Source organism: Ambystoma mexicanum, chromosome 1p (genome assembly GCF_040938575.1).
Source record: "Ambystoma mexicanum isolate Mex_15411 chromosome 1p, UKY_AmexF1_1, whole genome shotgun sequence".
NCBI classification, from domain to species: domain Eukaryota; kingdom Metazoa; phylum Chordata; class Amphibia; order Caudata; family Ambystomatidae; genus Ambystoma; species Ambystoma mexicanum.
Window position 1 is genome coordinate 619,392,831 of NC_090921.1, and position 24,578 is coordinate 619,417,408.

The 24,578-nt window shown below is 47.3% G+C and overlaps 1 protein-coding gene across 3 annotated transcripts in view; it reads right to left on the reverse strand.

The window, feature by feature from the left end:
- The window catches only part of SPPL2B (signal peptide peptidase like 2B), a 1,058,839-nt gene that overhangs the window by 798,700 nt on the left and 235,561 nt on the right, over positions 1-24,578 (reverse strand). The window lies entirely within an intron of this gene.

Here is a 24,578-nt window from a genome sequence, read left to right on the forward strand (position 1 = left end):
GGATAAGGGCTCTCTTCTTGGCGAGAACGGAGAGCCGGTATTGCCTTTGGAGCAGGCGACAGGCCAGTTTGTCAGAGGATGAACATGAAGCACGCCATTTCCTCTCTGCCACCCTGCACAAGCGTTTAAGGGTGACGAGATCCGAGTCATACCAGGAGTTACATTTGGCTTTGGGCTTCAGGCGGATTCTCATAACAGGGGCAAGGATATCAAGAGTATCAGATATAGCAGAGTAGAGAGTGGAGAGGGCTGTGTCAGGGTGGGAGTCAGCCGGGAGGGGAAGAGGGGGCGAGAAGGTGGCAGCGAAAGCCTCAACTGACACACGCTTCATGGGTCGGATGACCGAGAAGGAAGATGGCAGTGATGAGGGTGGCTTTGCCTGTGGGGTAGGGAGGGTGAGGTGGGAGGAGAGGAGAAAGTGATCACTCCAGGAGAGATATCATGAGAAAGCATGTGATATCGCACACTTACAAACATATACAGTCCCCATAGGTTCTAATATGCATTCAATGACTTAAGTTAATAAAGTAAGTAAGTAATGCAGTAAGATGCCCTAACTTCAGAAGTCCAATACCTATGAAGAGTGGGTTCTTGTACCCGAAAGGCACAATGCTTCTCCCCAGCATGTAACTGATGCATGTGAAGTACTTGTGTTGGAGAATGTTGAAAAGAAGAGATGCAACTAAGTTACTGTTAAGTAAAGATGTGTTCCTATCTTTCAGGTAAAGCTCCTCCGGTGCAACGATCAAAACAGTGGAATTGATATCCTATGGAAGACAGGGGGAGACAAATGCTTGGCATTTACTTATCTCCGAACGACCCCGTACCATCCTTACACCACCGACCCCCTGCCCCTCGTTTGGCAAAATCACGGCTGTTCTAATAACATTCTAAGGCTCATCCAAGGCTACCACTAGCAAACTACAAACTCTCCAGAATAATGCCCTCAGAGCGGATTTGGGCATCTCCAGAAGAGAGCACATCTCAGGATTTAGTGAACAAAACAACTGGCTCTCCATCAACGACAAAATTCTCTTAAAAACCGCATCGCTCACTCACAAATCCCTCAATAACGCTGTTCCTACCTACCTGATAAATAGATTCCACAGACAACCCTCCCTGAGACCTACCAGAACTGCTTACAAAGACTGCCTTTCTGTCCCTAACTTTAAACGTGCCACCATAGGGGGCAACAGTTTCCCAGTGAAAGCAGCCAACCTGTGGAACTCCTTACTGCCAAATCTCAGAGCGGACCTGCCCTACCTGAACTTCAGATCCAAGGTAGTTTCATGGCTGAAAACTTAGGCCGTCAAAGATACTCAAGCGCCAGGCTGTCCCCTCTTCGTGCTACCCGCACACACAGTAACCATGTGCGCTCACTTGTCTATATGTATATAATATCTTTGTAATTCCTTGTTGATATGTATATAATATCGGTGTACCTTCTTGTCTCTCTGTATATTTTATGACTACTGTAACCAAGCTTCGCATATTCTTGTAAAGGCTGCGCTCGCGCATTACACATAATAAAACAAACATTTGTTAAAACAGGGAGTACAAGGGGCATTAACGAACGCTGCACAGCACAATCTCAGTACATTTCATAAAAAAAATTATAACAAAACTCGTCATACGTGACGTCATACTGCGTGGCAAAATAAGAAAACCTACTAGGGGATGTGGTAGGCTTAATAGTAACATCTACATATACTTTCGGTAGGGGCAGGGATCGTGATTGGTTCGCTAAAGTCAGGTGGACAACTAACCCACCCCAAGTGCAAGTCATCTTCCGTTTTAGACTAATACACAATATACTATCGGCTTCTCAAACTATAATGCTCCTTAAAACGTGGCCCTCTACAATTGGTTGGCAAGCTTGTACCCTTATGGAATATTCCACACGCTAGCAGCACGCAAGCTCGTATCCCAGTTGCTGGGGGCTGGGCCTCTTCATGGTCCTGGTCCTGCCTCCCCACCCAATTAGCCCAACATCCATCATCACTCCTGCGGTCTGCCATTCAATTACTTTGTTTGAACTTGGCCTTGCAGAGGCGCACTGTTCCTAAGAATAAAAGGGAGTGAAGGCATGGCTTATCTTCTGGTCTCAGTGTAGCTCACCGCAAAGTCTATTTTCATCTGACCACGTGACTAGAGACCACGTTTTGAGCACCTTTATTGTATTTAATACTATTAAATGAAGAAACCATGGCACTTCTAATGTTTTTCTGTTACACCTCAAACAGGAGCTCAGCTTGCTTCTCGAGTAGATAACCAGGCTCTTGTTGGCCTGACTCTTGACACTGGGCCAGGCAAGCCTTCTCGAAACTTCCTTCGTCTTCAGTTATTTTATCCAACTGTGCCACACTTCCAGCCCTTTCACTCACGGGGGTATATATATTTCCTGCAGTCTATTCACTATGTAGCCAGCCTTATGATTACTTTGTCTACTTGTGTTACTGCATCTGTAGATTTGTAAAATGGCTTTGCATTTTCTTCAGTGCTTCTCCGCACATACAATCTACATTTCGCTCCCAAAATGTTGCTTAATTCACATTTCACCATCAGAATCTATAAAGTCTACATTCTTTCTTCATTGACATCTCTTCTGGGTGCATCATTTCTGCTTCATGTGATGTCACCAGTCTTCCCTTTCATACTTCTTCCGAAACTTCCTTCAGAAGACAGTAATTTCTCTGCAGATACATATAGGGTTTTCTCTATGGATACCTTGTTTCAAGGACTCTTCGTGGTATGGGTACCAATATTGGCTTTGTGCATGTCACAATTTCCGGCTGCCAACATATAGGAAGGATGGAGGCGGGACTTCTAGTAGAGGCACTTGGCTTCTCCTCTACAAGGGTCACTGGGGTGGGGTGGTGGAGGGAACGGAATGCGAGGGGATGGGGGGGGGTTTGTTGGAAGTAGGATTTCCTGCCGTTGGTTTCCGGTGAGAGGTGCCCAGAAGCTTTGGGTGCAAGGATTCTTCCAGAAAGTACTGATGCAGGCCTCTTCAGGACACTTCACAAGACTGGGGAAGGCGAGTTCCAGATACGGCCTCCACACACAGACTATGGCAGGCGTCCTTCCAGTCACATTTTAAAAAGACCTTCCAAAGCAGGATCCCTTGATGCTGGGAAGCTGAAGTTCAGCGGGAAGGCGATTTACACCACAAGCTTTCAACCTCCGAAGGGCCGACTGCAAATGCGGAACATCGATGGTTCTAGCGAGGTAGCCCAATGGAGCACGTCAGTCTACCGGGCGGTTTAGGGACACTACAGAAGGCTTAGTATGACTAGATACTCCAGAACACGTCGAGGCTACTTGTCCAGGGTTGAAGCACTGTTCAAGCCTTTCGCAGGTCAGGTAGTCCAACAGGGCTTCACCGGGCCAGAAGCAGGAAGGTATGCCAGGCCCCTTCAGGAGTCGTCTTCTGATCTTCAATCAGCTGTTCTTCTACCAAGTATTCTTGGATCCACTGCTGATCTGAGGAAATGGCTGCAGGAGACCCCTTCTTATCCAGAATCCAGCCTGGAAGAAAGTCTAAGACCACCAATGGCAAGGATCTGGACCATTCAAACAGCAAGCAGTGGTCCAATCAGGACCATTGCTGGTTTCAATCATGTCCCACACCCAGACTTTCAGGAACCACAGATGTTGAATGGAATCAAACAGCCCCACCACCTTCATGAGCCCCACACAGAAAGCATCACTAGCCCTCGAAAGCACTAGCTTTCCCAGGCGAGTTCATGCCTTTACATGGGATTTCCAGACCTGGGAAGGCAGTAAAGAAGGCCAAACAACAATATGGCCAAAGAATAAGCAAAAATCTAGTTGCGCGACCATTTTAGCGCACTAGCCAGTACAGTTCAGTGGCAACGCACTCGTCTTGGAAGCAAGACGACGCAGAGCAACGCAGGTTCAAATCCCGGGTCCTCGCTTAAAAACCTCTTCAGTATTAAGTACGTTGTAAAAAAAAAAAATATATATATATATATAGAATAATAGTAGCCATACTTGGTAAACACAAATGTGCACACTAGAAATAAAAAAAACAAAATGGTATAAATATAATTGCTGTCACCAGCTTGTGTTTAGGCACATATAAAAGAAACCAAAAATGTTAAGTGTAAAAGCCTAGGGTGATACAAAAGCATCCCCACTGCACTGCATTGTAAGATGTGTGCAAAGTTAAAAAGTTACAAAAAATAAAAGACAAAAAAGGGAAACAGTTTCCCCAATACTAATAGTCTGAAGGGCCGATTGCTAGGGAGTTTTACAAAAGTCCACCAATAGTAGGACTTGTGAAGACTCACACTTGGGACACAGGGCTCCAACTTTTCGTTTAGGCCTGAACCACACAGGTTTTGTTGGTACCAATGACTGAGCAGCCAGGCTTATTTTAGGAGGGAGAAAGAGCTGTAGGCAATACAAAGAACTTAAGAGTATGCACATACGCCAACGAAACATGAATACTAATGATATATAGAAATAATGGTTTATTTTATATATACACTAAGGTAAGCAATTATTCAGAAAGGTAAGTACTATAAACACACAATAAAGAACTTTATAAAAACCAAGGCATCATTCACAGTAAGTAAAGCACTTTGAATGGCAGTATGCAATTCACAGGTAAGTAAAACCTGTGTAGTAACTTTCAGAATATCTTATTCGGATAAAATTGGATGAAACAAAATCAACATAAAGTAAATACTTTTTATTTCACAGAGGCCTGATACTTTAGAAGTCCATCATATCTAGTTATGAGAGTCCCAGAGTCAGATAGGAGGGCAAACGGGTATTTCACAAGCTGTAGAAAGTTTAAAAGTTACAGAGGAAGTCTGCTGCAGCAAGTAAGTAACACTTCTGGCTGGAAAAAGGGTCAGGAACTTCATAGAAGTCTCGCTGAAGGCTAAAAGGCGTTGGGCCTGGACAAACGTGTATGGGCAAACGTCCAAACACAAAAATCAGCACTCCAGCAGCACAGGAGCAGCATAACAACTTTAGGCAAGTTCTACCAAGAGTCTCACAGTACCTTAGGAGTGAGGAAGCGGATGCAGCATGATGCCCCCATAATGCACCAGCAGCCAAACCCACTCACCGGATTCTTTGTCAGGCAGACAAAAGAAGGGACACTTAAATGGATCTTGCAGCAGCAGAGTGAAGAGGCTTCAGATAAAGGATTCTTCAGAGTTCTGTGATTATGTCCCGCTTTTCAAGACACCAGTGAAGAACGATTACTGTCAGGTTGATTCGTCTTATTTCCCGGTCCAATACTCTGGTGAGGGACTTCAAGGAGTGGAATCCTACCTCTTGAGGTCCGGAAGGAGTCCGGCAAAGTTCTAGGAATATTCCATCTTCGGAAGTAAATGCACTGCACAGGCCCCAGGGTATTGGTGGTTTTCAGCACGTGAAGGTCACAGCGTGTCATGAGATGCTTCAAAATGCAGGTCGTCTTCAGATTACTTGGGGCTACAAGCTAAGGCAGAGAGTCGTCCTTTTGGAGGCTCTCCTGATGCTTGGGGTCAGACGTCTCTGGTCATCTGGAAGTGGCTGTGGACATCTCTCCTCTTCCATTGAACAGACAAATCGACAAGAAGGGTCAGCTGGTCTTCAGCCTCAGGATCCATGCCTCTTATGCAGGAACCCAGCCAATCAGCACCCATGCTCCATTCAAGCTCTTAGGACAGCCAGCCCCTCAGTCGGAACTGGTTCCAGGCAGGCACATCAGAATATAAAGAACAGCAGTGTTTCGGATTCCTCCACGATTCCTGCCCTCACAGACACGCTCGAGCCTTGGCAGGCTTCACAAGGCATTCCAGCTGAAAACACAAAGTCAAACCAGGACCTGACCCACCGAGCACAGCAGAAGAAGGACCAAGAAAGGACAGCAAACAAACATGAATGCTGAAAAAAGAACAGTCACCATTTAGGGTCAATGGTGACCCTTTTGTTCATCATCGCGGCTGTGATTACAGCCTGGGAGTACAAATTGCACAAACGTCAGTAGCATAAATCCACTGCTACCAGCCATTCAGATTAGTTTATCATTGTAACCAAAATGTTTACAGGAGCAGTGAGAAAGTGGATACATTGTAACCCCTCAGCACTCCACGTTTGGTGGGGTGTGCTGATCTCACAATATAAAAAGATAGGAAGGATAACAATATCCTCCTATAACAAAATAAAAAGGTAAGCCCAAACGGCTGCCAGCAACACTGCATAGAGAGTGCTTTGTGATGCAAAAGTCAAAAAACAGATGCAGATAAACTTGCAGGAAAGTATAAATCCAAGACAAAAGTATACAAAGAAAAACAAAGTATCCCAAAAGAAAGGGTAAAAGAAAGTGTGGGAAAAAAAAAATATCCTGCTCACTCAGGGAACCGTCCAGTAGTCCAGTAGTCCAGTAAAACGTGCTGGGGTACTGTAGCAGGTTAACTTTTAGTATGAATGAAGGAGACACTGAGCCAAAACGTAGGTTGTTTGGATTACAACAAGAATCCAATTCTTTTATTAAAACTGGTTTTAACTTTCTTTCTAGGTATTTGTCTTTTGAAAAGGATACGTCTTCTCTTTAACTTTTTCGGCTTCAGCAAGAGGACATCGCTGGAGTAACTTCAGGTATATTATTTATATATCTTTCCCTAAAGTCCCTTCTTTCTTGACTCTTGGATATAACACTTTAAAGCCTTACCTCCCTCTTTCTCTGCCCTCTTGTTTGTATTCGTATCCTTTGGTTAATGGATGGGGTGTAACTTATTTCTGTCTCTTTAGTTTAATTCTTTGTTGCTTGTCAGCCTCCTATTTCCCATGAAAACAAGACTGCAGTGGGAAAGGTAGTTTCTCTTATTCCTTCATGAAGGATCGGAATTCAAATGAAATTGTTCATTTTTTCCTTTTCAGTGGCCAAATCCCCTTCAGTGTTGGAAACAGGCCGGGCTTCGTTCCCCATTCACAATACTAAACTTATGCCCCTTACAGGATATGCTATAGCGCATGGGCGCTGGTCTTTTTCCTCAGGTACTAGCGTGCCGTTAGCTTACTGAGAGCTTCTAAACGTTGTTAGCGCAACAGCGCTTCTCATATAACTGTTTGAACTACTAACTTCCTAACGTTTAACAAGTCACTTTGCACACAGGCGCAACAGCGCCGTCTTCATCAAACTTTTCCAACGACAACGGTTGCTTGGGTTCTTTCCCCGGTCTTCATTCACGCAAGCCCACATAAAAGGAAAGAGATTGTCTCTCGCTCCTGCTCACCTTCCGATTATGCGAACTCTGCCAGGCTTGGATGTAACGCCTTTCAGATGCAGTCTTTGCATCGGCCTCCGGCGAATACGTTCGCCTCGTCAGTTTCACTTCCTTATTTTTTTTTTATCTGCCGGGGACCAGCTCTCAAGACTGCCTCATTGACGTCCCGCCTTGATCAGCCTTTCAGATCTCATAGTTTTTCACATATATGGGGTCCGCTTCTTAATCAGCTGGGCACTTCTCATTTTCTCCTCCTCAGACGCCCATGACACACTATCATACTCCGGCTCCGCGTCCTCAAGAGACGTTTCCTAGGTAACCAAAACAGAGGCAATCACTAGAGGAAAGTCCATACATGCAGGACTTCCTGTATTTACAATTTGTATGTTTTCCCCACTACTATGCCTTCAAACCAGTTAACCCAGGTGCATAATATGACACATTTTCACAGGTACTTGCAAACAGAAGAGATTGTGCACAAAAATATCTACCTAACAAAATGCTCCATTATCCTGTCAAATGTCAGGACAGGTTGAAAAACAAAAAGTTTGGGGGATCCATACAACTAAAGAGGGAAAGTTGCCAAAAGTGAAATCTTTCCGAACAAATACTGGAGTGGTTTGTGAGGTCAGACATCAGAATCCAGAGTGCCGGACAGCGTAACTATCAAGCAGAACTGATATCGCCTTGTTGTCTACTGCAGTCCAAAAGATGAAACCCACCCTACACATGCCAGCCGAAGACAAACAGGCCTTCCTGCACCATGAAAGGGTTCCTCAGATTAACGTGATGCATGAACAGTGCAAGTCAGTGGACTGGGGCACCACGATGGTTGGAGAGTCAGGGTAAGGCATAGGCAGAAACAGACGGAGATGAAGGAAGGGAAAACAGACCAGTGGGAATCACAACAAAAGGAGAGCAGGGGGCCACGACAGAAGAAGCATCACAGAATGGGTGAACGGAGAACAGAATGAATGGCAAAAGGGGCGTAGTCAACCAAGTAGTTGAAACACTGAAGCATTGCGTTTCTGCACTGGCATGAAAACAAGGCAGTTTAGGCCTGGTTGCCAAGCAATGATGTACGGGCGTGCCTGCCGGGCTGATGCAGCATCCCTGCATAGCGTGAAACATGGCGGCACCCATCCGCCCCAGACGACCGCAGTTGTGGAGCCCGATGTCACCGCCACATGCCCAGGAACAGAAGCGGAGGGGCCGGGAGCCAAGAGGTTTGTTTGTTTGTTTATTTTATTTATATAGCGCACCAGACCCTGGACTAAAAAGGGTAACCATGGCACCGCCAAGGCCGTTGCCAACGCGAGTAAAACTGCCAGCCTCCCGGTCTCCATTCGCTCAGCCAAGAGGGGAGCCGCTAGGCAGTATACTTGGGATTTGCTGCCAAGCTGTATATATAAAGTCAAATGGTGCAAATTCTGCCATCTAGTCCGCCACACCTTGCAGTAACTGACAGGCATCCTGACAAGGCTATCAGCACTAGCTATTCTCTTGAAAACAGAGAATGAAGGCACAAGTTAATAGTTTGGAGGAGAGAAACATTGTTAAACGGTCTTTGAACTCACATTTTGGCCTGCTCCCTTTTTCTAGTTGACTAACCCTAATGAAGATGCATGGGATTTACAATAAAGTGCATTGTAAAACTGCCATGACACTCTTCAGAGAGCGATGGGGCTGTGTGGCTTTACTCACTTAGAATGGAACCTGGAAACTGTGCATTGAGCTAAAGACCACAAACCATCAATCCCTTAATGCAGAGACACGTCAAGGATGTGCAAAACGGAAAGCCTGAAACTGGACGTCAAAAGCAGCTCCCTGAAAATGTCTGATGCTGAGCGATTTAGTTGGAGAGAGTTTCCTCCGTGTCTCTGTATTTCTTTACTCCTTCCTCCTTAATAGTTAGAGTTCGTGGATGCCTTGAGATCTAAAGTGCAGTAAGGGAGTAATCCCAATAGTGTCCCTTAAATAAATACCAGAAGAATAGGGCAATAAAGGCAATGGGATTTGCTTACCACTGCTTGGTATAGAGCACAGAAAAGGGATGTTGTTCTAGTTAAAGACACAACGTTTGGTGGCTAAGGATATCCCTAAGGTTTGTTGAACAGTGGCCTCTCCACAACGTTGAACCCTGTTACAGCTCTTAAATAAAAATCAGGTGTGTGTGAAAATAGGTCAGAAATAGGAGACGGACAAGAGAACATTGTTGCATCAACTGCTTTATTGAAAATGAAAGTAAGAAACCTACACTAATCCCTAAACTACAAAATTAATAAAGGGAGGGGAGGCTTGGCCAATGGGTGTCTCATCCATTGTACAGTTGGTGGTGGCTGGAATTCTGATCCCCACCCCGCTCGTCCCGCATCCCCCGCTGCAGGAGCAGCCCCCCCTCAATCCCCATAGAGATAAGCACCTGGATCACATTACGAATCGGATTCAACCCGACCCGACTGATGCTGCGCATTTCCGCACAGATCGAGTAGCTGCTTGCAACATTTTACCAATTCCAGCATCCAGCACAGCGTAGTGCAACTTTCTTTATTTGCACCATATTTTGCCCAATTCACGGAGTAGGCGCCATTACTAACCACGAGGGCTACTATATTTGAAAATGGCCGTTCTATTTTGAATCTGCCCACACTAACGCACTTCAGCGAATGCCAGTAGCCGATTGGCTGCCCGGAAGCACGTCTGCCATCAGACCCCGCCGGCAAGCAAAGCCGGCCTCGTCCAGGAGAGGCCAGCTAGTGCGGGACAGAGTAACGGATGAACTGAGCGCGCAGATTCAAAGTACAGGCTCCTGCGCAGCCTCAGTACAGCAGTCCTCTGACACCCGCCGGTTGCCTGGTGAGGCCGGAGGGGAGCGCGAGAGTTGAGCGGAGCGCAAGGCTTGCATCGGATTCTCGAAAGTAACCCTTGTTTTTGCTCGAGCAGGAAGGGAAGGCGTAGAGACGGCGTCGCTACCCGGGCCTCAGAGTATCCACGTGAGAATCGTCTTGTGGGGAGCGAGCTGCAGGGGGAAGAGACCGTGGGGAGTTTACTAGCGGCGGCCAGTCCTCTGTCACCCGCCGGTTGCCTGGTGAAGAGAGTGCGTGGCTAGACACTCCTCGAATGGGAACTAGACACTGTGGAGAGATGCTAGCAGAGGCCCGTTCCTCTAACAGGAACTAGGGACGGTGGCTCTGTTGCAGGGGAGAGGAGATTCTCAGAGAAGGCGGACCCAGGCAGGGCGGAGCAGTGACTGGGTGGAGGGTGCTGGGTTCGAGGAGGAGGAGCGGTCTCTGGAGTCGGATGCAAGGAGTGAGAGTGCTCAGAGGAGGCGGTAAGAATGGGTAAGGGCAAAGGGAAGGTTGGAAAGAAAGGGGGGGTGGAGGAGGAGGCAAAGAGGGGGAATGCATCTTCTGTGAAATTTACACCTGTGGAGGGGGGCAAGGGGAGAAATGAGGGACGGCATCGCAGCAGATCCCCTCAGAGGGATGATGAAGGGGGGCTGGCCCGGGACATGTCAGGGTCGGGGGCTCCAGGAAAATGCGTTTTGGAGGGGCTGGAAGCCTCAGTGAGCAGTATGTCTGAAGAGAAGATGCAGTCTGATAGTGTGTGGAAGGTAGTGTTGAAACCTGAAAATCGTGACAAGACGTTTCTGGGGGTGAATCCGATGGAGATTGCTAGATGGTTGAAGGCAGCAGTGGGAGATGTTTCCCGGGTACACGTGGTGGCTGGGGGTCGGTTGTTGGTGGAGGGGTCGGATGCTGATAGCAAAGCAAAGATTCTGGAGATGCATTGTCTGGGTAGGCATGCGGTAAGAGTGTTTGATCAAAGTGGAGTGTCTTGTAAGGGGGTGCTGTATGGAGTGCCAGTGGTTATGAGTATGTCTGAGGTGGAGGAGCAACTAGCGGGAGTGGGGGTGGTGGAGGCGTGGAGGTTGGGGAGGAGGGATGCACATGGGGATGTGGTGTCTACAACTGTGGCAGTGAGATTTGAGAGAACGGAGTGTCCAGAGGTGGTGGAGATGGCTTATCAGAGGTATCGTGTGAAAGCATATGTGGCAATGCCATTAAGGTGTTATAAATGTCAACGATTTGGACATGTGGCGAGAGCATGCAGGAATGAGAGACATTGTGGGAGGTGTGGTGGAGAGCATGATATAAAGGAATGTAAGGTGGGGACTCCGGAGAAATGTGTGAATTGTGGGGGGGAGCATTCTTCTGCGTTTAGGGGATGAGAGAGTTACAGGGTGGCGAGAGAAGTGGTACAGGTGAGGGCGGCGGAAGGTTTGGCTTATGCGCAGGCTGTTGCAAAGGTGAAACCAGTACGGGTAGTGAGTGAGGTGAGTGAGAAAAAGTTGGTGGTGGATGAGGTTGTGGGAAGAAAGAAAGTGCTGGGTGAAGTGAAAGGTGTAGAAATGGTGGTTGTTCCGAAAACTGAGTTTTTGTGTTTTATAGTGAATGTGCTGGATCTGGTTCAGGGGAATACGTCTATCAGTTCATCAGATCTTACGAAAGGAGTAGTGGAAGCTGGGAGGAGGTTTTTGAATGTTGTAGATGTATCAGAAGAAGATGTGTTTAAGAAAGTTGCTAAAGTGCGGAAGCTATGTGGGGTGCCGGCATGAGGATTTTGCAGTGGAATGCGAGGAGTTTGTTGAGGAATGGACAGGAGTTGAAAGCCGTGTTGTGTGAGGAGTTGAATGTTGACGTGGTTTGTATCCAGGAGACGTGGTTGAGGGGTGATTTGAGATTTGTGATACCAGGTTTTGAGTTGTTTCGTAAGGATAGATTGGAGGGGAGGGGGGGGTGTGGCTTTAGCAGTTCGAAAGGGGTTGATTGCAAGGGCGATTGTGGAGGATGGAGCAGTAGAGGCGATTGGGGCAGGGATTCGGGTAGGAGGATCGGAAGTTTTGGTGCTGAATTATTATAATCCGTGTTAGGTGGTGGAAGTGGGTGTGTTGACTGGAGTGATAAGAGGACATGTGGGATCGTGTGTTTTGAGTGGCGATTTTAACAGTGCCAACACGTTGTGGGGTAGTGTTAGGACAGATATGAATGGAGAATTGTTGGAAGACATGGTGGATGAATTGAGTCTGGTATTGCTGAATGATGGGTACGAGGTTGGATGTGAGGACTGGGAAGCTGTCGTGCTTGGATTTGACCTGGGTGACTGCTGCAATTGCAGGTGAATGTGATTGGAAGGTGCGTGAGGATGGAGACATGGGGAGTGATCATTCTGCTATTTTGGTAACTGTGAGGGGTGAGGTAGGGATCAGGTCACGTATGACTGGGAGTCGGTTGAATTTTAGGAAGGCTGATTGGGAGGTGTACAAAGGAGTGTGTCGGGATTTGATTGTTCCAAGGGGAAGAGAGGGGGGGTTGGATGAATGGAATGAGCATCTGGTGCAGGGAATGAAAGCAGCATCTGTGGCAGCAATTCCGGAGGTTGAGAAGGGGAAGGGTGGGAAGATCGAGGTTCCTTGGTGGTCGGTGGAATGTTCAAGAGCAGTGGCGGCACGAAAGAAGGCAAGAGCGGTGAGAACGGGAATGTTGGTGGATTTGATGGCATATAAGAAGGCTAAGGCGGTGGTGCAGAGGGTGATTAGGGAAAGAAAGAGGATATTGGAGGGGCTATTGTGGGTCCCTGGGGAGTGATTCTGGTGTGAGTGAGGTTTGGAAACAGTTCAAGGCGATGTCCGGATTAATGAGGTCGCAGGGTGGTATGTCTGTGTTGTTGAAAGGAGAAGAGGTGATTAGTGAGGATGGGGATAAGGCAAATTTGTTGGGGGAATACTTTGCGGGGGTTCACAGTTCAAGGAACTTCCCAGAAGAGGTGAGGATACGAATGGGTGTGGTAGAGTAGGAAACACAAGAGGTGGTGGCGAATGTTGGGCCTTGGGAGGAGCAATATGAGGTTTAATTTTCGATGGTAGAGTTGAATGGAGCGATTCGGAAGGGGAAGTGGTCTAGCCCTTGGGTGGATGGAATTATGTATGTATTTTTGGAGAAGTTGCCTGAGGAATGTAAGTTGGAGGAATTAGCGTTGTTCAATGAGATCTGGAAGAATGGAGTTTTGCCAAAGATGTGGAAAAGAGCGATTGTAGTGGCGATTTTGAAGGGTGGCAAGGTTCCTACAGAGTGTAAGTCATATAGACCGATTGCGTTGACTGTTGTGTTGTGTAATGTTATGGAACGGATGGTGGTTGAGCGATTGGGGTTTTATTTGGAGTCAAATGGATGTTTGAGTGACTTTCAGAGTGGGTTCAGGAGGAATCGGTCAGTGGTTGATCCATTAGTGAGATTAGTGACTGGGGTGGAGGAGGCATTATGTGATGGAGTTGGTGGGAGCGTTCTTTTTGGATTTGGAGAAGGCGTATGATATGGTGTGGAAGGGAGGGTTGTTAGTGAGACTGTTGGAGATGGGTGTGAAGGGAAGAATGTTTCGGTGGATCAAGGCATTCTTGGCACATTTCAGGTGAGAGTGAGGGGGGTGCTGTCTGAAGTTTGGAAGATGGAGAATGGAACACCGCAGGGGAGTGCGATTAGTGCGATGCTGTTTAATACGATGGTGGATGGGTTGATTCGAGCATTGGCGGGAAAAGGATGTCAGGTGGATTTCTTTGTGGATGATGGTGTGGTCTGGGTAAGAGGGCGGTGTTTGTTGTTGGTACAGAGACGGTTGCAAGCTGCGATTGTACGCATGGAGGAGTGGTGTGGGAAATGGGGTTTCTCGGTGTCTGTGGATAAGAGTGTGAGTATGGTGTTCTCAAGGAAAAGAGTGCAGCAGGAGTTGAATTTGGTTTTGAAAGGTGTGAGGGTGAAGAGCGTAGAAGAGTTTCGGTACTTGGGGGTGATTCTGGATAGAAAGTTGAATTGGAATATGCAAGTGGATGGTGTGGTGGATAAGTGTAAACGCAGGCTGAATTTGTTGAGGGCGGTGACTGGGAAAGAATGGGGTGCGCAACAGAAGTGTTTACGAATGTTGTATAAGGGGTTGATTTTGAGTGTGATGGATTTTGGGTGTCAGTGGGTTATACGTCGAGTCAGAAGTTGCGGTTAGATAGAGTACAGGCGAGGGCATTGAGAGTGTGTTCGGGTGTGATGAGGTCCTCCCAAGTGAATGCAGTTCAGGTGCTTGTGGGAGAGATGCCATTGGGGTTAAGGAGGGATGCGTTAAACATGAGATGGTGGGTGAGTGTAGTGCGAAGAGTGTGGCTCATCCGGTGCGTGAATGTTTGAAGTATAATTGGAGGTTTGACTATTACAGGGATCGGTGGAGGAGGAAGGGGGGCACTTTTGGGTTTCACATGTGGGAGAAGGGAGTGCAGTGGGGTGTGGGTGATTTGATGATTGTGACAGATACGGATTTGGAGAGAAGGCCGAGGTGGATGATGAGATCTCCAAAGGTGTGTTTGGAGTTGGCGAATGTGGTATCGAAGAAGAGAGGTATGCGGGGTGCGATCAAAGCTTTGGGTCAGGAGTATGTGGCAGGAAAGGAAGGATACAAGGTGTTTACGGATGGTTCAAAGGATCCTATGTCTGGGAGAGTGGGAATGGCGTATTATCTAGAAAGCATTGGGGAGTATAAAATAGGACGACTGACGAATGATGTGTCTATTTGTACGGCTGAGCTGATTGCGATTGCATTGGTGATTGACAGGGTGTATGAGTTGGGGTATGAGAAAGTGGTGGTGTTCTCAGATTCATTGAGTGGGTTACAGGCGATTGTGGCAGGGGATGGTGATAGGAAGGATGTGATTTTGGACATTAGGATGAAGATTGATCGGTGTGTGCGCGGGGGTATGGATTTGGAGTTGGCGTGGGTTCCCAGTCACAGTGGCATTTTGGGAAATGAGTTGGTGGATCTGGCGGCGGGTGAGGGTATGAGGAGGGGAGCGATTGATGTAAGGTTGCCTTTGAGTGTGGATGAGGTGAAAGCTATGATGGTAAGACGGGTCCTGGATGAATGGCAGGAGAGGTGGGTGAGTGGGGTGAAGGGCAGGTGGATGTTCGGTGTTTGTGGGAAAGTGTCGGTGAAGGTGGATGCAGGGAGTTCAGAATGGAGGAGGGGGGAGGAGGTGATGCTGAATCGGTTGAGGATCGGTCATGTGGGGCTGAATGACTGTCTATTTCGAATAGGGAAGCGTGAATCAAGGGACTGTGCGGTGTGTGGGGTGCCTGAAACGGTGGGACATTTTTTGATTAGGTGTGAGAGACATGTTGCAGAGAGAGAATTGATGAGGGTTCGGTTGACTGCGTTGGGTGTGGCTGAGCTGAGTGGGAGGACTTTGCTGGGAGGTGATGGGGAGAGGGGCAGGAGGAGGAGTAGTGTGATGTTGGATTTTGTGAGGCAGACAGGGAGGTGGGAGGAGTTGTGAGCTTGGATGGAGTCAAGTGGTGATTGGTGGGAGCGGTGCAGATCATCCTATAGGATGGGGAAGCGCCTGCGTGGGTCCGCCCATGCATCCAATAATTAAGAAGAAGAAGAAGCCGGCCTCGTCACCTAAGGCCAAGGATCTTAGGCTGCTGACTGATTTACCGAGCGCAGCCAATGCCAGGCGACGTCATGCTGCTCGACTTGCTTCTTGTCCCCTAACCCCTCCCGCAGTCCTGCCGCACTCCAACTCCAAGCCATTCTTCGGTGAGTCTTGCCCCTTCCACACTATCTGCTCAACAATCCCCCCTCCGCCCCACCTCACCCAAAAACATTAACCAATCCCAGCCACCGTCCCGTTCTACACAGCACCTCTTCCTGCACTATACAGCCGCCCTCTGCTCCTATGACTATGTACTGACGCTCCGAATCACCGAACGCTTTCTCTACTACCACCCGCAGCTCCTGCTAACCAAATGCCATGTACATGTACTGTATCTGTGAAACATCTATACTGTAATTGCGAGTGCAGTGCATCATCATCATCATCCTGATAATCGCACTGCATCGCTGCATCTCATAGTCAAACCCTGCCGTGTATTACTCCACACTGATTTAGTACTGCTAGAACAAGCGTGGTCATACTGTAGCACAAACTCAGCACCAATCCGCGACTGCCTTCATTGATACTAAACCTACTGCCCAGATATATACTGTCCTTACTTTGTACTGCATTACTGTGATCACAGATACCGCTCCGATACATACTGTTCTTAATTTGTATTGCATTGCCGTGATCCACAAACGTTGCCACAACGTGACATTATACCCATCAGTCAGTCAACGCAACTCTGTCACATGTAATAGTCCTAATCTGCTGCCCAGACCTATTCTAGAATCTGCTTTGTATTGCACTACGCTAGCATGTCCATGGTGTAGTTAAGGCCAAATGATTCCACCCTGTTCACACTGTATTATTACTGTATACATTGGCAAACTCTTGATTTAATAAGTCAGATTGAACAGCCTACCTAGTACTGCATTTAATACTATCTGCATAGGCAAATATTGTTTATAAATGCCATGTCCGTCACCCATCTAGCCTGTTTCTAACTATTATTGACTGAAATTACAAATGTTACAGATTCAAACCCCCTATGATTGTTTCATACTGCTCGCACGGTATCAAACACGGAGTATAATCGCAAATACAGATAACTGCCAAGACTGTGCGGCCCCCGTTTGCACAGTAACCAACGCTAACCGTATCGATAGTGAGCACCCTTCTCGACCTTTGCACATACCTCCTTTGCACACGCAAGTGTCCTTCCAGAACCCGTACATTAGCACTATCGCTCTCGTGCCAACTCTCATCCACCACTACCACTACCACACTTCAACTCATCCTTTCCCTAACACTCATCTCACCCGCCCTCTGGCTCACCAGCGTCATGCCTCCCATTCACACATAATTCTCCCCACTACCAGCCCAGAGTCACTCCACCTCAACCCCAACGCAAGACACCTACCCTAGCCACCACACTGCCAAACTAGATGATCAGACCTTCCTACACTCTAGACTCCTCAGGCCTAGAGCACGCACAGAGCTGAACGTACACCGCTGCACTCCACACACACTACACTACAGAAACAACAGACTAAGCTCTCGCACCCCAATGCAGTCCTCACACACAGCACTCTCACACAGCAGACACCAACCGCCCCGCTGGCTTCCCTCCACCCAACTCCCCCCCCCACGCACCTCACTCAGCCCGAAACCCACCCAATAACACCGCCCTCTGGCCCCGACTCCAATACTCACCCGAATCCCCTTCTAAACATGCCAACACCCAACGCTGCCATCTGAAATGCACTCTCAACAACTCCCGCTCTCTCCCTGCACACGCAAATGAGATTAATGACCTCATCACCTCCTGTGACCTCGACTTACTGGCCATCACCGAAACCTGGCTTCATGAAGCATCAGGCCCTTCCATCTCTCTTGCTCTCCCCCAAGGATACACCATCCTGAGACAGGACCTCAACAAACCATGGGAAAACAAAGCTGACCTCCTCACTGTCAAACTAACACTATCTCCCAACTGTACCATAAATATTTTGATCACATACAGACCACCAGGTTCACCCCCAGATTACCAAAAGCACCCCCTCCAAATCATAGACAATAACCTAAAGAGCTCCACCAAAACCATCCTACTCAGTGACCTCAACCTAGGCTTGCATGACCCAAAGGGCAAAGCAGCCTCCTCACTTGCAAAGAACTCTCAGACTTAGGGTTCGATCATAATGTCACTGAGCCAACCCACTGTAAAGGACGCTCCATTGACTGGATCGCAGACCACAACTGCTCTTCTGCCATTCCAAATATCTCAGCCCACCCGTGGACAGACCACCATTGTATCCAATTCACTACCCTACTAGTCCTACTCACAAAGTGCTCTCTCTCATGCCCAGCCTGCTAAAGTCAGAAGCTCCAAAAAATGAAATATATCAACATCCTCCCCTTTCTCGACATCCCTGAACACAAACCACCCTTTGACAACAATTCCATCTCTCTTGCCAGCATCTATGCCCACATCCTCACCCAAGCCATGGAGTCCTTAGCTCCCATGGAGGAAAAAAAAGGAAATTAAATTCATGCACATCAACTCCTGGTTCACAGAAGAAATATCAGCCCTACGCACCAATAAACGCTGGGCCCAAGCCAAATGGAAATCCACGCCTAACCAATCCACAATAGCGGAATTCAAAGAGATCTCATCCACGTACAAAAAGCTATATTTCTAGCCAAATCGAAAACATTCAACCGCAGAATCTCCAAAGCCAATACTAAATCAAGGGAAATATTCTCGATCTTCAAACATCTCATCACCCCCGCCACCAGTCCAGACAAAATCGTCAAAGACGAAGCTTGGTGCTCCAGCATTCAAGCAGCCCTCATTAACAGTTAAGCTGCTCCAAGAAAAAAATTCTAGCCCAGCGCAAAGCACTTCCCAAAGAGGACAGTTCGCCCCCGCCTACCCACCTAATCCTCTCCCACAAAGCCCTCTCTTCATCTTCAGAGACGTCGCAGAAACAGAAGTCGCTGACCTCCTCCAACACATCAAACCATCCACATGTAAAGGGGACATCTGCCCTCCTCCCATCATCAAAGAATGCAACGACGCATTGATCCTCATTATCCTCAGGAATAGTACTTCAAAGCTTAAAAGCATGGGTCCGCCCACTCCAAAAAAAAACCTCCCTAGATCCCTTATGCCCTAACAACTACCGACCCATCACCACCGTCCTCTTCCTCCTCAAAATTCTAGACAAAGCCGCCCACAACCACATCCAACATTACCTTTAATCAAACGCCATCTTAGGCAAGAGACAATCAGGCTTCTGCAAAGGCCATGGCACAGAAACCACTCTCTTACACTTAAATAAACAAATCACCAAAATAATGGACAATGGCAAATCTGCCCTCCTGCTTCTCCTTGATCTCTCCCGCTGCATTTGATCTTGTTGACCACGACATCCTTACCTCCCATCTCTCTAACACAGCCCACTTCTCAAATGGATTCCTGGATTACCATGGATTACCTCATTCCTAGAAGGAAGGGCCATGAAGGTCTACTCTGATCAGGCCAATGCAGCTCCCACCACCATCCACTGTGGAGTTCCCCAGGGATCTTGTATTGCACCTACCCTTTACAAATTGTTTACAAAGGCACTTTTTGACATTCCGGACCTCGCTCGGCATAGCGTACACAAACTATGCAGACGATACCAAAGTCCTCCTCCCCTCACTGGTTCATACGACCAAGACGCAGCAGCACTCCTTCTAATCTACGCTACCATCCAAACCTGGATGGCAGTCAATGGTCTCTGCTTAAACGGGGACAAAACCGAGATCATCCGCCTATGTCCCAAGGAAATACTGCCCAAATTCAATCAAAAACACAACCACTTGACCATCGACAACACCTGTCTCCAACTCAGTAAAGACCCTCAATCGAATCAATCCTCTCAATGTCACAACAGGTTGGCGCCATCTCCTCGGTCTCTGCTCACACTACCAAACTTATAAATGCTATAAACCCCTTTCTTACCACCCAAAATTGCCTTTCCATCGCCCGGGCCTCAATAGGAGCAAAACTTGATTACTGCAATGTTCTCCTTGCAGGCAGCTCAGTAAAAAACCTCAACAGGCTCCAAACAGTACAAAACAACGCGCTCCGCGCTGCCCTATATATCCCCAAAAGAGACCACATTTCCCAGTCCAGATGAGCTGCCCACTGGCTCCCAGTCAAGGATAGGATCAACTTTAAGATCCTCACCCTAACGCACAAATGCATCAATCTCTCTGCCCCATCTACCTATCAGAAACCATATCCAGAGACATCTCTACCCACCCAAAAAGAAGCCACCAAACCAACCAACTTTGCGTACCCTCCATAAAATGACCACATGCTGGAGGCATCGGATTTCCTCATGTAGCACCCAACTCTGGAATGCCCTACCCAACGCACTCCGAGTGGAACCCTCCCTATACACCTTTTGCAAATACCTCAAAACTACTATATTCAACTAGCTTTTCTTCGCCTCAACACAGCATTCCTGATAACTAAGCTGTCTGCTTCCTAGGAAACTAATCCGAAATGTAACCGCTAATTGTTATGTAACCACCAAGCTTTCTTTTATCCTCTGTAACCAGCAGGACTCTCTGTAACAGTGCCACAATGCCTAAGGGCTGCTGAATGCTTAAAAAAAGCTAATAAATAAAGCAATGTACCCAAAGCCTCTTCCACCAAGAATTCTTCCTCTTCCAAATAACACAGCAAAACAAAGGAAAGTAAAACATTTTAAGAGTTGTGGGACATCCCCAATGCTCTTTCTCAAGTAATCCAAAAAGTAAACGATCTTTCCCCTTCTTCAGGGATGTACTGTCTTGCCCTCGATGGGTGCAGCTGTCCAAGGATAGCAACAGTCTCTAGATTCAAAGTCTTAATTAGGGAGTTTCTTCTACCCCCCCCCTTGTGGGATTCAGCTTCCTTCTGTCCCCAGTGGATTGGTGAATTTCTTCCATCCACCTGGTTTTGCTTAGCCCCCCTAACTGGCTATGGGCTTTCCCGGCCCAGGTTTGTAAGGTTCTTCTATCCCCTTCAGGGTCTTGCTTGGCTCAGGCCTCAGCGGTCTTTGGGCTTCCTTAGGCCCAGTTTCCCAAGTTATTTTCTATCCCCCTGTGTGTTCTTGTTTTGCTCAGCCCCAGCGGGATATGGGCTTTCTAGCCCACGCTTCCATTGGCCGCACCACCCTCCAATCATGCCCCCTTCTCGGCCGCGTACCTTCTATCATTGTCAGCGCTTGGATTTCGGGAACTGGAGGTTCGGTGGCTTTGCATTGGGTTGTGCATGGTCTGCTGCTCTATATCCCTTTCGGTAAAGCAGTGTTTGTGTGTCAGTTTGCCGGTACCTCGGGTTAGGTTGTGGCGTGCTTCACGCCTCAGTGTTCCCGAGCTGCTTGGTATCCCTGCCTTCGTCGAAGCCGCTGCTGTGTTCAAGGAGCTCCTGTTCTCCGCCCACCAGATCCTCTACACAATTCTCAGTCAGAGACCACCTCAGTCTTCTGTGTTTCAGTGTGGGTTGCGCCTCCAATCTTCCTGCTGGATGCTCTTTCTGTATTGTTCTTTCGCCAGCTTTACATTCCTGTTTGGAACTAGACAGATAAGTCAATTGGTCCTCAGCCATCAGAGGATGTGGGAGAAAGCAGGGGTCAGTCACTAAGCCATCCACCTTAAAGCTGCCCTGCATGCCAGTACACTGGTCAGCTCTCTTACTCTGGTCAGTTCTCATGTAACCTAGAACACTTGGCTCTTGGGGGGATACAGCTTGCCCAAACCCCTAGAGAGGGGTTTGCATAGCAGGCTTACCTCCCTAGTCCCAATAAGAGTGGCTTTGCCTTGGGGCGAAGGGACGAATTCCATGGTTTCGTCACATAGCCCTTCCATTATTTTGGAGCCCTCCTCTAGTTGGCCTATACGAAACCGACTAAGGAGATTTACATTTTCTTGTTCTTTTCCGGAGTTCTACTGTAAAACAAAATGGTTGTAGAGCTAGAAACAATCTCATTACCGTGGTGTTGGAATCCTTTCTCAGACACATCCATGATACAGTAGAATGTTCTGTAACCTTGCAGAATTTTCATCCCTGCAAGATAATACCTTAGGCTAGAGATGGCCCATTTAATAGCCAGGACCTCCACCTCTACAGTTGCATAGACTTGTTCGTAAGCAAACAATTTTCTTTCTGGTATACAGGACTGGGTGTTCTTGGCCATCATGCAAGTGTGAGAGGACATGTCTGCCTGCAGAACGAATTCCCAATTAAATAATCTGGCATCTTTAGGATATGTTCATCACATAAGATCTACTTTAACGCATGAAACCTCTCCTACTCATGACCAGAACAGATAAGCCCATTTGGATGAGAGTTTTAGCTAATCTGTAAAACACGCCTCGTTGTAGGAAAGGTTTGGTATGAACCTGTGGTAAAAGCCTACCAGTCAGAGAAAGGCTTGTAGATCCCATTTGGTCTTAGGGGGAGGTGTTAGCGCTACAGCTTTTACTTTCTCGGTCTGGGGCTGAATACAGCCACTGCTCATGAAATAAAGATATTGAAATGCGTTCTGGACTAAATGACACTTATTCAGATTGGCTTGCTGTCACACTCTTCTATAGGCACTGCAGATTTCATAAAGGCAGAATAGGTGTTCTTCCCAACTAAGACAATGTATGACAATGTTGTCCATATATTCCCCCGCCAATGTGGAGTAGGTTCTCAACACCTGAGGACAGCTTGTACTCTAACATATTTCAAGAATAATGCCTCAAAAGGTACTCGTCAGATGTCAGGAAGTCCAAAGTAAATAGGTCCTCCATCCAAACTAACTATCTCACCCTACCACTAAACAGAACTAAAGTAAATAGGTCAAGACAATGTCTCTTCTGCCCCTGGTCTTCTCTCCCTTCTGGATAGACTTATTATACAGGTTTCTTTTTGGCTCATAGTTCTTAGCGTAATCTCCTTCGATAGTCTCTCTATCAGCTCCTGTAGTTCATCAAAATGACTCTTGGGTCACACGCTATATCTTTGAGGTACTTTTCCTTCCAGTAGTTCCTGACACTCTTATGCATCACATATCTGTTCTTTCCAATCTGTTTGCTCTGGCTTTCCTAAATTAGTTTTGCCTTGATTCCCTTTTACGCTTTCTTTGCCAAGGATTCTCTCTGAGGCTGTATTCTCTTATCTTGTTCACTGGGGAGCTTTTGCATGTCTTTCTTGTAATATGTCAATGGATTGTACTTTCTCCAGCCGTCAATTTCAAAGATATAAGGTGGTTGCCCTTCCTCCCAGGGTTTTAGTTCTCAGTCTGTTGGCTCCCACCCGGTTGGTCAAATCTTTTAAAACATTGTTCATATCCCATGTAAACTGCTTTCATCAATGCCATCTCGTCCTCAGGACTGGAACGAGTTTCTCTCTAAGTGCCACAAGTCTTCCCCGACCAGGTTGTTTGTTATTGGCTCTCATGTTTTTGAAGTGCCAATCATTCAATTTGATCTTTACTCTCTCGTCCTTCGGACTGGGACGGGTGTTTCCACACATATAATGATTCCCCAGCGGCCTCCCGCTATTCCCAATTCACCTGTTACCTCTTGACATGCAGGGGAAGGTTGCAGGGCCCGACTGTCGCACAGTTACTGCTTCTCACTCTTCGGATTCCCGTTCTCTGTTCCTCTTCGCGTGCCTGCCTTCTTCAGATGCTGGCGTTCGAAATGTGTTTGATCTGCCCGTCTCGGTAGTCCGTCCAAGCTTGGTTACACCACTACCAGGTACTTTTTCCCTCCTTTCGCTTCCATACAGATTCCTTTGCGGATGCACAGACTGGGTGTTGGCTTCTCACACGGTTTCTCTGGTGCCATGAAAGTCGGAGGCTCCGCAACCTGCATGACTCCACCCGTCACAAGGCATGATGATGTAGGGGGCGTCCTTGCGCCTAGTGCTCTCCTTTCCTCCTGCTCGGATTCGTCCCAGTTAAATACAAGTCTCTGGTTAGAGACATCTCCCTTCCCTTTTTCACAGGTGTTTCTTTTTACATTGCCTTCAGACACACTAGTTGCCACACTACTTTTATAGACGATAGTCCCATATATGCAGCTATGGTAATTGACTCCGGGAGTGTCTCACGGGAACAGGAGTCCTTGTCCCCAAAGGGCGAGTCTCTCCCGGGGAGGTCCTACTTACCGTGCACCCTAAGGCTCACAATGATCTTTGCCTCTACAATATTCCTGAATACCTTGGCATATGCCCGGCTTGGGCATTAGTTATCACCGGGGGGGTGGCGTGCGTATATATACGTGTTGGTTTTGAAGGTTCTCATAAGGCCCTTCAGAAGTCCATTAACTACTAAGTTAAATGCACACCATTGCCAGAATCTCCAGAGATCAAACTGTGCCAGGGCACTTCGATAAACATGTCTGGGTTTAGGGGAAGATTAGTATGCATCCGAATAGTGATGAATAGTTTGTCACAACATTTATATGTATTGTGTCCAATAGGTATTGATGTCCAGAACACAGGTACAAAAATAATAGTTGCCATTTCAACACTGCACCATGTAATTCAAGCATATCAGATAAACAACTATCTAGGAACTGTATCTGGTTTATTATTTCACACTTACCACGTAAGAGGAATCAATGGGCATAGAAGAGGGGAGAAGTGACCGACTGAGATGTCATTCTTTAATTGGAGTTGTGCAAAGACATGCCATCTACTAAAATACATACAAAATGTCAAACTTCAAGGCAGCTGTCTGGGAAGAAAAGGATTTTGACTCCTTAATGTCTCTCAGTAGACAAAGCATATGATTGGTATACATTCAGGTGTCTAAGAGCCA